Consider the following 15,538-nt stretch of genomic DNA (forward strand, 5'->3'; position numbering starts at 1 on the left):
TACCAGCTCCCCAGCTCCTGGTGCCTAAGCTCCTGCCACAGGTCATCGGCTAGCACCTGCCCTTGAGCATCACCCTTCTTCACTTTGCTCCAAAGGGCTCGGTGTGACAACAGTTCAGGGCAAACAGCCAACAAATCTATGATTATGATTATGATTATGATTATGATTATTTTCCATGGGATTCATTGGGGGAGGGGAGTTAGTATGGCAGCTAGCCTCCAGACCTGGGCTTCCCTGAGACCCCAGCTGAGTCTGAGCCCTCTGACTGTGCTGTAAGGTGTCAGAAGGAGAGACATCCCCCACACAGAGAAGAGCAGACCCTCCGAGACCTTCCTTGGCCCACATGTGAAACCCAATACCACCAGCGACATAGGCATCCTCCTCTTGCTCGAGAACAAACGGCAGAATGTTCCACAGTGTTTGATGGGACCAGAGGGAGGAGTAGAGTGTAAATTTCAGTATGAATTGATAACACTTAGTCAGCCACCTTCTAAAGCAAGGGGTTTGCAAAATTTCCCTGAGGACAAGCCTAGGACATGTGTTAACCTGGTTTCACATCAGGGCAGGTCTGAGGGAAGCTGGGGCGGGGTGGGGGGGGGGGGGGTGGTCCTCAGCAGCCACAGGAGAGGGCACCGCCCTGTGGCTCTGGTCATCCCCAGGACGCTGACTGGGGGCGCCAATGAAACATTTGTAAAGGTAGGCTCCTGGAGTGGTTTTCAGGTCAATGGAAGGTCTAAGTTGACGTTTGGAAAGTGATCTAGAAGGACACGCAGTCTGTTTTACACATTAGAGGTCACAAACCTCAATATCTATTATTGCATTGGCTGTGTGGGGCTTGGAGCCACAGGCAGAACGCCGGTCCTGTCTACAGAGGGCAGAGGCTTCTCTGTTCCAGGAGGCTTCCTTAGGAGAAGAAGGGACAACTCCAGTTTTTGTTTTGTTTTGAATTATTATTACTTCATTTTATTTTATTTATTTTATTTTATTTTATTTTATTTTATTTTATTTTATTATTTTATTTTGTTTTGTTTTATTATTTTATTTTATATATTTTATTTTATTATTTTATTTTATTTTGTTTTGTTTTATTATTTTATTTTATTTTATTTTATTATTTTATTTTATTTTATTTATTTTATTATTTTATTTTATTTTGTTTTGTTTTGTCTTATTATTTTATTTTATTTTGTTTTATTTTATTTTATTTTATTTTGTATTGTTTCATTTAAATTCAAGTTAGTTAACGTACAATGTAGTCTTGGCTTCAGGAGTAGAACCCAGTGCTTTATGCCTTACATTTGACACCCAGTGCTTATACCCAAAAGTACCCTCCTTAATGCCCATCACCCATTTAACCCAGCCCCCCCCCCCCCCCCCCCCCCCCTCTCCAGCAAACTCTCTGCTCTCTGTATTTAAGACTCTCATCTGGGTTGCCTCCCTGTTTTTGTCTTGATTATGATTACATTTTTATGAGAAAGTTCCCAAACTTTAATGGCTGCTAACTAGCAAGATTTCAAGTCAAAGGGAGGCAAAGTCAGGAGACGCCAGGTGCTAAGCCATACTGGCATGTTACACGGGTGACCTCACGTGACGCCGCGGACTTTCCAGAGTAGCCTGTTTCTCTCCCCATTTGCAGTTGGCCCCAGTGGGGAAAAAAATTACTTGCCAAGTGACTTGTAAGTGACTGAGACCGTTAACACACAAATCTTCCCGACTATTGTCACCCTCCTTCCAGTTCATGGTAGAATGTTTCCTAATAGTGATACCTAACCATGGACTGATGATCCTTGTTCAGTAATGGGCTCCCTGTTACTCTGAGCAGTCAACCAAGGTCTAGATGACCCGTTCCCAAAAATGTTAAGGAAGGCAAGTCTCGCTTTGATAGTGAAATGAGACCAGATTGTTCGCGGGATCTCTTCTCCCACTCTGACTCAGTGTGTTTCAAAGCCCTGTAACCTTTGGCAGACCAATCCCTGTCCCCCACATTCACTCTGAGCAGGATTCATTAGGAAAAGTCTACCTGGCGCATAGAATTTTTATATCCAAGGACATGATGGAAGTTTGGGTGCAAAGGTAGTATATTAACTCCTCATGATTTGTTCTTTTAAATGTAGACTTTCTTGCTGTTCTAGTCCTTTGAAGTATGAGTCTGCGAATGCCTAGAGAGTTCACCTTACGGTTTCCAGCCTTGTAAATTCATGTCAGTGGTATAGCAATTACACCTCCAAGTAGCTGACAGCCTCTTAGAAGGAAACCAACAATACATGTATACTGTATTTTATATTGAAATCACTATAATTATTATTTCTAGAAAATAATGTGTCTGGATAAGGTTGACTAGAAAATGAATCATAAAACAAGATAATAATATTAAATAGACCACATTAAATTATTTCTGGAAGAAGATGAGAGATAGATAACTAGCTTGCTACACAGACAGATAGAAACAGCGACGATAAAAAGTAAATATATACAGCAATTTTCAATATGCATTGCTTGGTTTTTCCACATTTGCTAGTTAATGTAATCAATGTGACAAGTCTGGGCTTTGCTTTTGCCTAATTTATAGAGAGCCGGGCATTTTGTTAAGGATTTTGATGCCAGGATCTCAGGTAAGTTCTCGAAACAATCACGTGGCAGAGGCATTATTGATATTTCTATTATTAATATTCTGTTTTGAAGGTGACAGTCCAGAACCCCCAAAAGGTCCCATGCCTTGAACAAAGGCACTCAGCTGGCTGGATGAGCCCTCAGAACAGAACCTTTTAACAAGCCTTCCCTCCTTCCTTTTGAAAACGTCACGCTATACCAGAAGAGATGAAACTTGTTTTATTGAATTCCTGGTAGTTATACATGGATTTTAAGGCCGAACAGGCATACAGAATAACCAGACTTAATGGGACACCGAGAGCCTTATGAAAGCTGACCTGACGGGTCCTCAGGAGTGATGCCTCCTGCCAAGTATGGAACCAGATGTCTCTGGTACCAAAAAATGATCAAGCATTTCTTAAAATTACCTAACAATCATTTTCATTGGCTCTAAGATGTGCAATTTTTGAGATATTAGGCATCCATTAAATATTTGCTGAATGAACTAAGCAAATGGGAAAAACCACACTTACACAGTGAGTGTTCCGGAAAATCTATGCAATGGAAGGGCAAACCCAGTCCTCCTCCTTTCGTGTGCTTCCTGAGTGTCAGCCAGATGAAGGGACACAGAGAGGGGGGTCCAGGAGCGGGGGGCCCGAGTGCAGGAGCCTCTATCCCTGTGGAGTTGGGGTACGTCGTAGTGCAGGTACATGGTTGTGTGCATCCAACCAGAAGCTCTCAGAGCCCCTATAATCAGGATTTTACAGAGGCCTCTTCACATGGACATAATCAATTATTAAGTCTATTTGCAGTCCCTCTCCCCTCTCTGGAGGATATGGATGGGGCTGAAAATTCTAAGCTTCTAATCATGATTTGGTCCTTCTGGTGATCAGCCTCCACCCAGGAGACATCCTGAGCCCATGCAGAGTTGCCGCATTAGAACCAAAGACATCCCTATCACCCAGGAAATTATAGGAGTTTCAGGAGCTCTGTGTCAGGAGCCAGTGGCAAAGACCAATGTGTGTGTGTGTGTGTGTGTGTGTGTGTGTGTGTGTGTATTCATCCCACATTTAGGGATTGCTATTGATGAGTAGAGTATTTAATCTACCAAAGAGTTGTGTTTGATTTTGACCACCGGTGGGTGCTCTACCCTGGAACTACCATGTTGTAGTGAAATCCAGAGTCGCCACGGTTGTCGGGGAGACAAGAGCTCCCTTGGGAAGCTTGCGATGTCACAAGCAGCATGGACTTTAGCGTAGGCCAACTGCAGACCAACGCTCAACCCCAGCTCTTGTTCCCCTAGTGGGATGCTTCCCTTATCCAGAAAGTGGGTAGACAGTATCCTGAAGTGTTCTTCTAGGCATCGCTTAAGATCTTACATTTATTTCTGTTACTAATTCTTAACCTTTTCCCCTACTTCTTTTCATAAATGATATGAAATGCATTAAAAAAAAAAAGGTACACATAATGTAAAACAAGGAATAAATACTGGAAACAAATAAACAGTTTTTTTACAAGAAATGATTGCAGTCTTGATTCACACGGTACACGGCCCCATCGGCATCTCTCCTCTTAACCTGTCAGGTCTGTTAGCAACACATCCCTTAATTGGGATATTAAAAATATGTCTGGGAATACCGATGGGTGATGTCTGTCGTCTTTCTCTCGAGCTCACCACCCACCTGAAAACATGGGAGAAGGGGGAAAGGAAAATGCTGAGATAGGATTCTCTCTTGTTCTCCATGGTCCCAACTGCGTGGCCATTGGAAGGGAAGATGTGATACCTTAGCTTCGGTCATTCGTGAATCTTTCCAGAGTGCCGTCGTCTGTTCCCGGCTCTGGACACCATCCACATCCTCATGACCCACCTTGACCAAGCCCTACGCTGTACATTTGCAGTTAGGCCTTCACAACTTTCAAACTCAGCTGATTTATCACGAAATATCTTCGGAGGCTGTGTCATGTGGGTAACAGATTGCTGGCCCAGTCTTTTTTGTGATGAGTATCAAAGAGGGACAAAAGAAACCCATGTGCTCAGTGTTTATTTGTCTCCCTGCACTATATTCATTTCTAGTGATATATAAGGCTCTGAGAAGGGACTCTTGAAAGGGGAGTACAAGTTTCATGTTTCCAAATTATGTGGCAATTCCTGATCACGGCTTTTGGATATCACAGCTTCCTCTACTCATCTACTACACAAAGTTATCAGACACACAGAAAAATGTTATCTGGAAACATTAGGCTTCAAATCAGCTTGATCTAAACTCAACAGATGACTCACCATTTGAACTTTGGCTAAAATGTGGGAGATTGGGGTCTCAACAATATGTAAACTTCTACAGAAAGGTTGTGGGAGGCTTAGGGACAGAAAGCCGCTTGAGAAAAAGGGGCAGGAAGAGGCTCTCTGCCTCTTACAGCACAGTACAGAGGAGAGAAGCAAAATGGCGACAACCAGCCAAAGGGAAGTCTCAGCCCTTCCTGAGGCCATAGAACTGGTGGCAGGTAGGATACACAGGCTCCCACTCACAGCAAGCTTAGGTCTGTCTGGAAGGTCAGGCATTCAAACAGGGAAAAAGGGAAAGTGAGAAGAGAGATGATGTTTTTATAGGAGGAAACAAAATAGATGGTTATAGATTGTCCTGGATGAGGAGGAGGAAGGGTCCTCTAAGAGGACCAAACTGGTTTCTTTGGTCTCTGATGAGATTTTACCCTCGCATTCCTGTGCCAGGATAGCTTAGCGTAGTGGACAAGTGTCATGGACTGGAGTTTTAGAGCATGCTCCGTAGTATGCTGTACCTTCCTTAGTAACATTCAGAACCACTATTACTTTAAGACCTGCTTTCCCATCTAGAAGGTGTTCTGTGCACTCTAGAATGTTTCTGCATTTATCCAAAGCTTATTTGCTAGGTATTTCAATAATATTTATCACTTTCACGAGTGGGAAATCGTTCCAACTCAAACCGATTGAGCACATAATTGATTGGCTAAGTCCTAGTTCTACCATTTTGCTGGAAGACAGGAAAGGATGTTGAAATATATGAAAAAGAACTTTAGGGATCATGACAGCACACACTTTCATGGGGAAAATTTGCCAAATTGTGACAACACCCTTGCTCAAGCTTAATCTAAAACCCACTGGTTGCCAGGCTCGTCTGGTTCGCACGCAAAGTCCTTAATCCAGAAGAGTGTACGTTTACCTAGGAATTTAGTAAGACCAAGTTTGTATAAAATATAAAAAAAGGGAATGGCCATTGTCAGGTTCACAGGGGATGGGGGTTGGATGAAATGAGCGAAGGGCGTCAAGAGGTACAGATTTCCAGTAATAAAATAAACAAGGCGTGCAGCTGTAATGTAAAGCATGGTGACTATAGCCCATGATACTGCATATGTGAAACCTTCCAAGAGGGTAAATTTAAATGTTCTCATCACAAGAACAAAAAAAGTAGCTTTGTGTGATGACGAATGGCGACCACACATGTCGCAGTCATTTCTCAGTATAACACATATCGAATCATCATGTTGTAGACCTAAAACTAATACGATGTTATATGTCAATTATGCTTCAATAAAAATATACATGTTTGATTTTGTTCATTAATTTTTTCTCTGCTAAAGATATTACTAGGTAAAGAAATGTAACTAATGTTGCATGACACAGAATATAAAATTAATAACCTTGATAAAAACCTATGAAAAAAGGTTGTCAGTGCCCAGCCCCATTTTACTTCAAAAATGTTATGAAAAAGACTCAAATTATTTTTTTGAAGAGTTACTAGAAAACACTGGGGTTTGGTAATATGCCATTATGGTTTAATAGTTACAACATAGAAAAAATACAATTAACTGAGAAACATAAAGAGTAATTATAATAATGACACTGAATAGCCTAGGGAATAACACCATAATATGATTAAGAGTGACATTTTTGGGGGGCGCCTGGGTGGCTCAGTTGGTTGAGCATCCGACTCTTGATTTTGGCTCAGGTCATGATCCCAGGGTCATGGGATCGAGCCCCACATCGGGCTCTGTGCTGGGCTTGGAGCCTGCTTAAGATTCTCCCTCTCTCCCTCTGCCGTTGTGTCCCACTCACGCTTTCTCTTTCTCTCTCTCTCTCTCTCTGTCTCTCTGTCTCAAAACACAAAATGACATTTTTGGAAAATGCTTTTAGCGTTTACATGTGAAAATGGTCCATCCATACCTCCAAATCGACCCTTGTGGCTTGGGCATTTTTATTTCAGTCATGCCAAAAAACAAAGGGAGGCTTGATGAAGCTCTCTGATTTTCCATGAGTCTCTCCGCTGAAAACAGTGATGCTGCACATGAAAACTGAGCCTATAGGCACCCAGCAGCTTGGTGGTGGCCAGAGGTTGGAGGGCGGGGGTTGGTAAAACAGGTGAAAGGGATCGAAAGGTACAGACTTCCAGCTATAAAATAAATGTCATGGGTATGCAATGTACAGCATGGTGACCCTAGATAATAAGAATATGTCACATAATTAGAAGTCGCTATGAGAAACTTCAACTTAAATCTTTAAGCCCTCATTGCAGAGAAAAATCAAAACAAAACAAACCTTTGTAAGTACGTATGGTGATGGATGAAAACCAGATTTATTCTGGTGATCATTTTGGAATATATATAAATATCCAATCACTTGCTTCTACACTTGAGACTACTATCATGTTGTATATAATTGTATCTATTTTTTTGTAAAGTGCCCCTGAGTTATATTTTTTGGTTTCAGGTCTAGAATTTGGTGGGGTTTGCAGCTGCTGATTGTTTCTAGATTGCATCGTGGTTTATTAGTGCTTGGGAACTGGAGGCAATTGGGGTCTGCTGGGAGCTCTATTTATACTGCTGGACCAGTGTTTCCCCAGAAATTCCATTGGCCAGAACTGTGTCACATGACTACACCCCACATCCCAAGGAGACTGGGATGTGTCTCTGGCAAAGCCAAATCAATGGACCCAACTGGCCTATTACTGATCAAGATTCACTCTCTGGAGGCTCCAGGGTGGCTTAGTCAGTTGAGCACCTGACTCTTAATTTTGGCTCAGGGCGTGCTCTGACTGTTGGTGAGTTTGAGCCCTGTATCAGACTCCTTACTCTGACAGTGCAGAATCTGCTTGGGATTCTCTTTCTCTCTCTCTCCCTCTCTCTGCATCTCTCTCTCTCTCTCTCTCTCTCTCTCTCTCTCTCCATGTCTCTGTCTCTCTGTCTCTCTGTCTCTCTCTCAAAATAAATAAACTTTAAGATTCACCCCCTGAGATTGGGAGTGCTGCTGTTGCAAACAAAAGTGTGGTCTATTAATCAAAAAGAGGTGGCCAGGTGGCATTTGGGTAGCAACCACCGGTGACTTCCACAAGAGCCTTCATTTCCGTCTTCATGGTCCCTCTACTCCGGGTTACAGGGCTTTCCGCGCGGTGCATTCTCAGTGTGTGGGAACGAATTGCATTGAAGTCACAGGAAAAATGAAGTCCAGGGGCCCCGCCACGCCCAAGGGCACCTGCTGTCTTTTAGATAACGTGACAATATTTGCAGCAGACATTTCTGGAAGACTCTGGTGGGTGCTTCACATGAGGTTTATCATTTCTCCAAATTCACTCACTGCGTTTGGTCTGGTCAGCCCCTCGCTTCGCTCCTGGCTGACCCCTGCCCTCCTGTAGAGACTCAGCTCAGACACTCATCCACCACTGAGCCTTCCTGGCTGCCCCCCACGTCCTCCAGGGCCGGATGCTTCTCCTCTGCTCCCCACACGCACCCGAGACTCTCTCCCCTCTCCCTACTCCCCCTCCCCATTCCTTTATAAATACCAAAACCCCTTGTTCTCTCGTCTTTTCTCTTTTTTGTTAAACGTCTGCCCTCCTCGCCTTCCTGCCTCTACTAGGAGAGAGGGACCCAGGCCTCTGGTTCTGTCTCTCAGCAGGTAGCCCCCCCCCCCACCCCAGCACGGCACTTAAGAGGGGATCCGTGCTTGTGTCTGCTGTGCTGTGCAGGGTGATCTGCCTATCGTCCAAAGAAGTTTGGATCGGAGCCCCAGTCTGGATGGGTCTCTCGCATTCAGACAGGGGCTGCCTTGCCCCTAAGGGTGCCCCAGGCCAGAGGGAGACTGATTTAAAACACCACGGGGTGTCAGACTCAAAGCAGACCCACTGAGCCTGGGCAGAGAGGGCTCTGAGCACCTCGCCTTTCCTTAACTCCAAAGCCGTCTTCGTGACGCGTGTGCATGTTGAACTCCACGTCTCTCCCCTTGCCCCCCGCCACCGGGCCCCTCCCCCCGATGCCATGTCGTCTCCCCGGCCACAGCGCCGCCTTCCTCCCCTGTTCCCGCCTTCCCATGCTCCAATGGCCTGGGATTGAGTGGCAGCTCGGCTCCGGAAAGCAGGTGTTGTGGAAGTGAAGCGAGCCTTGCAGACAGCGCGTTGGGTAGCACCCGTCCCGAGGGAGCCCCGAGGCTCCAGGCTTTCGCAGTCCCAACTGTTCCTCCGAGGAGCGGGAGGGCCAGGCCTGCCCGGCCCTGACCAGATGTTTGGGAACGTCGCCAGGCTGCAGCAAAGACAATTGCTGTTAACTTCTCGAAGGTGTAATAGGTATTAATGAAGCCCCTTTCTAGAGTTTTTGTTTACAAGAAAGGCTCAAATCAAAGGTGACGCGGGGCAGCGGTGGGTACTGGTGGGTGGGACGCAGATGCGGGCGAGGGGCACCGCCCAAGGAGCCCGTGGAGGCAGATCCGGGTCCCTGTGCCGCCACGAACTTCCTTGATAGCCTGCAACAGCCCTTTAGCATTTCTGAGCTTTGTTTTCTCCGTTGTAAAAAGGAGACAGGGAAACTAGGAAAGCTCGAAAGCATGTTTCAGATCTGTAAAAGGATGGAAAAAGTGAGACTTTACAGGTGCGGCTTCCCAGCCAGGCCTGGCAGATTAGAAGAACCCAGAAGACCTTTCGAGCCTGGAGCCCCGGCCCTCACTTTCCCAAGGGGCAGGCTGAGGCCTGGAGGGGCGTCTGCGCTTGGGGGGCCCTCAGATCTCATCATCTGGGGGCAGAGAGCCAGACTCAGACCCTCAGACCCAGGTCCGGTCGACTCTGCACCTACCGCACCACTGACTTCTCAGACCGCGTCTCACGGCAGAGACCGGCCCACAGAGACAGGGCGAGAAGGAAGGTTCTGTGTGAACCGCTCAAGAGCGAAACTTGAAAGGAGCTGACGGCGTCCTGGCCCAGAGGAAGCTGTGGGCTGGCCGGCCTTAGAGCCAGGTCTGGGAGCCCCGGCCAGCGCCTTTGATGGGGCCCTGTGACTGCGCCCCACTCAGCAGTTTCTGACGGTTTCGCCCCCGACCGACCAAAAGTCAGGCCAGATTTCACGCGAAGTACAGAGCTCCCATGAGCGCCCAGCTCAAAGTGAAACACGGGGCAGTGAGAATTCTCACGGCCTGAAACCAGACGGGGGGGTGGGGGGGGGGGGGGGGGGGGGGGGGGGGGGTGAGGGGAAGACGTGAAACGCATTCCCTCCAGCTTCACCCAAACTGGTCCCTACGACTCACTCCCACCTCCCAGTCTCTACCCCGCCTTGGCAGGTCACAGTGATCTGGAAGGCACAGGAAAAGGCCCTGGGGGCCCGAGGGCGGGGGCTGAGATCCTACACCCATTATTGAGTGCTGTGCAGCCTCAGGCTGGTGACTTAACTTCTCTAAACCACAGTGTATGGAGAAGGGAAGGATGAAAAGACTTTACCGGCTGCTAATCAGACTACGACAGCAGACACTGTGGGTCCGTCCAGGTGCCAATCTGCCGTGTGATTGTGACTTCCTACCTCCTTTGCCCCTTTGTGGAGCGTTATCACGTCCATGTCCTCAGCATTTTCATTGTTTTAACAGCTTCACTGAGATAGAATTCGCCTACCATGAAATTCACCTGTTCCCAGTTCCTTGTTTCATAGATGAGAAACCGATGTTCAAAGGAGTCGAGTTTACCCCAGGTCTCGTGGCGTAGACGCCTTCCTGTATGCCTTTTCTATAAAGGGCCGGATGGCAAATATCTTCGGCTTTTTGTCACCACTCCTCGACCCTGCCCTTCGAAGCTGCATGGCAACATAGACAGTGGGCATCCAAATGGGTGTGGCTGTGTGCCAATAAAACTTTATTTTTTTTTTTAACGTTTATTTACTTTTGAGACAGAGAGAGACAGAGCGTGAACGGGGGAGGGTCAGAGAGAGCGAGGGAGACACAGAATCTGAAACAGGCTCCAGGCTCTGAGCGGTCAGCACAGAGCCCGACGCGGGGCTCGAACTCACGGACCGCGAGATCATGACCTGAGCCGAAGTCGGACGCTTAGCCGACTGAGCCACCCAGGCGCCCCCGATAAAACTTTATTTACCAAAACAGGTGGTAGGTGGGGTTTGCTGGTCCCTGGTGCATGGAGTCCCCTGGTTAAAACGGCACCCTCGTGGCCCCCGTTGTCCAAAGCCCCCCACAACCCAGTGCCTGACCTCCTTGCTGAGACTCAGTCCTTCTGTGACTTTACCCCTCCCCGCCCAGGTGAGGGCAAGCTCTTCTCTTCCTGCGGAGTTCTCCCTTTCTTGCCTGGCTGGCCTCCTTTTTCCTCTGTGGTCTCAGTTGAAACCTTGCTTCTTCAGAGAGCCCCTCCCGACCACTCCGCGGAAACAGCTGGCCTCACTGGCCTTTCTTGTCCCCTCCAACGCCCCCGACTCTCCTTGCAGTCTTTTGGTTCATTTGTGCCTTTACCAGTTTTCCCTTAGTCTCCCTCAGGAGTGTAAAGGGGTCATGAGGACAGGGAGCAGGTGAATCTTGTCCCACGGCCTCCAGTGACTGATACAGAGGGGAGCACCCCACGTGTTGGCGAAGCGAACAAGAAGCGAGGCCCGGGCCCTCCTGGACGTCGCGGTCCATGCTCCGAGCCGCTTGTCTGCCACAGGAGTCCCGCGATCGGCCCTGGCAGAGGCCCTGGGGCAGAGCGGCGGGGGGGGGGGGGGGCCCAGAGCTACTCTTCATTCCAGGCTCCTTTCTCCCCTGCCAACAGGCACAAGACCCGCGTGTTCAAATGGTGTCAGCGGCTTAGGTGACGTGGGCAAAACAGTTGCAAACGAACTCAATTTTCATCCCCTATCCTTCGCCTCCCAGTGTTCTGGAGAGCTGGGAGGATGGTCTGAAACGCGGGGTTGAAGCTACGAGCAGATGCCTTCCAATGACCCAGGCAGAGGCAGACCTGGCTCCTCCTCTCAGACTTGGGGGGGCTGCAGACACCGCCCCTGGCTCCCAGCACAGTCCACGGGCCCATCCCTCCCCTGCAGGAGAAAAGTGAACGTACCACGCCTGGCTTTTTTATCCATTTCTTTCAAGTTGTCAGAACTACCATTTTGCCCCGGACACGGTTAGAAATTGTGCCCGTGCTCATTGTTTTTGACAAGCTCTTTCCTTTGCTCGTTCATTGAAACCCGCTTGAAACACTCAAGGCGGCCTGCCAATTTCTCTAACCCTGAACGAAACAATACAAAACAAAACAGAACCAAAAACAAACCCCAGACTGACGGGCTTCAAAATGCAGTCGTTCACTTGCGCTCTGTCTCTGAGTACCCGTCAGCAGAGATTTGCTGCAGATTCTGGATCAGTCGTCATGAGAGCCGCTTCCCGCCACGCCGGGAAAGGAACGCAGATCCTTCTCCAAGGATGGGATCGTGGCTCTGGCCAAGCTCCACTCTCTGGGGCGTGTTCAACCGGGCACGGGACGCTGAACAGATACGCGTGAGTGAGGGAATGGCCCTGTCCCCTCGGGGACGCTCTGTGAACGTCTGACCCTGTTGACCCAAATTTGCGAGCAGGGCGAAGGCTCGCGAGCCCTGGAATCCAGGCTGGAATCAGAGCTCCTCGGGGTCGAAACCCGGCTTCATCACTTACTCCCGGGCACAAATTGGCTAAGTTGTTAAATCTCTTGGCTCTTTCGATTTTTTTTAAGCTAAGTGGGAATTGCAATTCTTTAAGCCTGCGGGCTGACTTCGGCGAAGAGAGGCGTGGCACCTTCACGGAGTCAGGACACGCCGTGTCTTTTAAGGCCGTCAACAAAGGCAAGTCAGTGTTGTTATTCCAGCGTTTTCTCTAGCATGTGGCCTTGGCCGTGTAGAGTTTGCCTGCACATCGTGCATACAAAATACCCCATATGTTTGATGTGAGCTCCGGGGTCTGCGACCAACCGTGATTTAAAAAGCAGATGTTATTAATCTTCTAAATACTGCACGCCAGCCATGATGTCATTTAGGACTGACAATGGATGGGCTGCCTTGCTCCCTTTTGGAGATAATTATTTTGAAGCACTAGGAGAGGCTGTTTGTTTTTTAAGAGAGTTGGGGCCAATTTGCCTTATGAGAATACAGTGGCAACCTGTAATGAAAACATGAAAATAAGCACGGGCCCCAAAGCTCAGCGCTGAGCAGACATTCAAGGTGGGAACGCTGTGAGTCAGAACAAAGCTGACCGGGGACCCGAGGGTACCTGCCCGTGACCTACCGGGCGGTGTGCGGAGAGGATGTTGAAACCAGGTCCCGGGGGAGTCTCACAGTTGGAGGGGACGCTTAATAGTGCCAGAGAGAGGGGGACAGAGCCTCCCAAGCAGGCTCCACACTGACAGCCGTGAGCCCAAGGCAGGGCTCGAACTCATGAACCATGAGATCATGGCTTTACAGTCCTATTGAATGATTGCCTGCACTTGAGACGGAGATCGTGTTAACAATTCAGCTCAATCTTAAAGGTGTATGAGACGTGTGTCTGCCATATTGTGTAACACATAAAACATTTTGGAAAACACTTAGGAAATATTTCTCAGTATCGGAAGCAATTGTTTCCAAAAAGCACAGAAGTCACTCACACTCTTCAGGAATGAAAAAAAGTCATCAAAAACCAACAGAAGCGTCCCCTCTGAGTGTCCTGTGTGCACATGTAGAAAGGCTCCTGCAGGAACTGTTATTTTCAGAACAATGGAGATAATGGGAAGATTCTTTTTGTTTTGTTTTTTAAAAAAATGTGATATTCTAGTTTTTAGCCAAATTGGTACTTTAAAAAAAATTGATCTGTTTAGGAGCGCCTGGGTGGCTCAGTGGGGTAAGCGCCTGACTCTTGATTTCAGCTCAGGTCACGATCTCACCGTTTGTGAGTTCATGCCCCACGTCAGACTCTGCACTGATAGCCCGGAGCCTGCTTAGGATTCTCTCTCTCTGTCTCTCTGTCCCTCTCTCTGCCCTTTCCCTGCTTGTTCTCTCTCTCTCTCTATCTCCCTCTCTCTCTCTCTCTCAAAATAAGTACAAACAGTAAAAAAATTGTTTTAATAAATTTATTTTTTTTTTAATTCAAGTTAGTATTGGTTTCAGGAGTAGAATTTAGTGATTCATCACTTAATACAACACCCAGTGGTCATCCCAACAGGTGCCCTCCTTAATGCCCATCATCCATTTAGCCCATCCCCCCACCCAATACCCCACCAGTAACCCTCAGTTCTCTGTATTGAAGACAGTCTAATGTTTGCCTCCCTCTGTGTTTCTATCTTATTTTTCCTTCCCTTCCCCTATGTTCATCTGTTGTGTGTCTTAAATTCCACAAATGAGTGAAATCATATGATATTTTTCTTTCTCTGACTTATTTCCCTTAGCTTAATACCCTCCACGTTGTTGCAAATGGCAATATTTCATTCTTTCTGGTCACCGAGAAATATTCCATTACACCAGTACACCACATCTTCTTTATCCATTCATCCGGCCATCAGTCCATGGGCTTTTGGGCTCTTTCCATACTTTGGCTATTGTCGATAGTGCTGCTACAAACATTGGGGTGCATGTGCCCCTTCACATCAGGAATCTAAACACATCCAAAGAGCAAGAACGAGAAGGTGGCAGTCACCTCGTGGAGACGTCATGAGGCATGGGCTTCTCAAAGCCACCCTGGGATGTAGAAGGTGGCAGATCAACGTCTATAGAATTCCAAGGGCAGAGTAGTCAACCCAGAATTCCGTACCTGGATGCCAAACCACAAACCAAGTGGGAAGGTTGGATGAGAATATCTTGAGAAATGTCCTCTCTGCCCTTTTTTCTAGGAATGACTGGAGAGCGTGTGCTCGAAACAAGACCAAGGAAGCCAAGAATCAGGGAAGCCTGGGTAACTGAAGAAGGGGAACCCAAAACAGGGGAGCCGTGCAGGGAAATCCCGGGATCAGCAAAAAAAAAAAAAAAAAAAAAAAAAAAAAAAGGGTGGGGAGCTGTAGGGTGATATCCGTGTGGTTTACGTGGTTTACAGAAGATAAGGTCCAGACCAACACAGGGGCACAGAAAGTTGCAGAAAAGTTATTTCCTAGAACAAAATAGAACAGAGAGATGCCCGCCTTCTCTGACTGAATCACAGGAGTATGTATAGGAGAAACTCTGGGGCTGAACTGATGCTAAGTGTACAAATCCAAAGAAATAAGCTTCAACAGATGAGGTCATGCTTTACTCAGTGGGACGGCAGGAGGAGGGGCCCACAACCACCACCATCACCACACACCTGGTGGCTCTGGGAGACTATCACTGACACAGCCATCATGACACCATGTTAAATACTGCTTCAAACCAGACCTGAGCAGCACTTTGGGTGTGGAGACACATGAAATGTGTTCATTCGTGAGTGTGCACAGAGACTACTCAAAGGCACAGAGTTCATTTTACATGGTGGGAAGTTCACAGGTAAAGCCTGAGATGCATATAACATGTAGCTCTCTTAGCAGGTTATCATAAACATAGAGAGAGAAGTAACAGACAAAACAGCTAAATATTTTTAAATGTTGGGCATTGGGTGTGGAGAGGGGTGGGGCAGAGGTTTGCTTTCTCTATCAAAATGCCTCTACTCCTATCTGAATGTTAAATCATGTATGTGGATGGATGGACGGACGGATGGATGGATGGATGGATGGATGGATGG

This window comes from Herpailurus yagouaroundi, unplaced genomic scaffold, assembly GCF_014898765.1.
Source record: "Herpailurus yagouaroundi ecotype Mexico unplaced genomic scaffold, PumYag 141, whole genome shotgun sequence".
NCBI classification, from domain to species: Eukaryota; Metazoa; Chordata; class Mammalia; order Carnivora; family Felidae; genus Herpailurus; species Herpailurus yagouaroundi.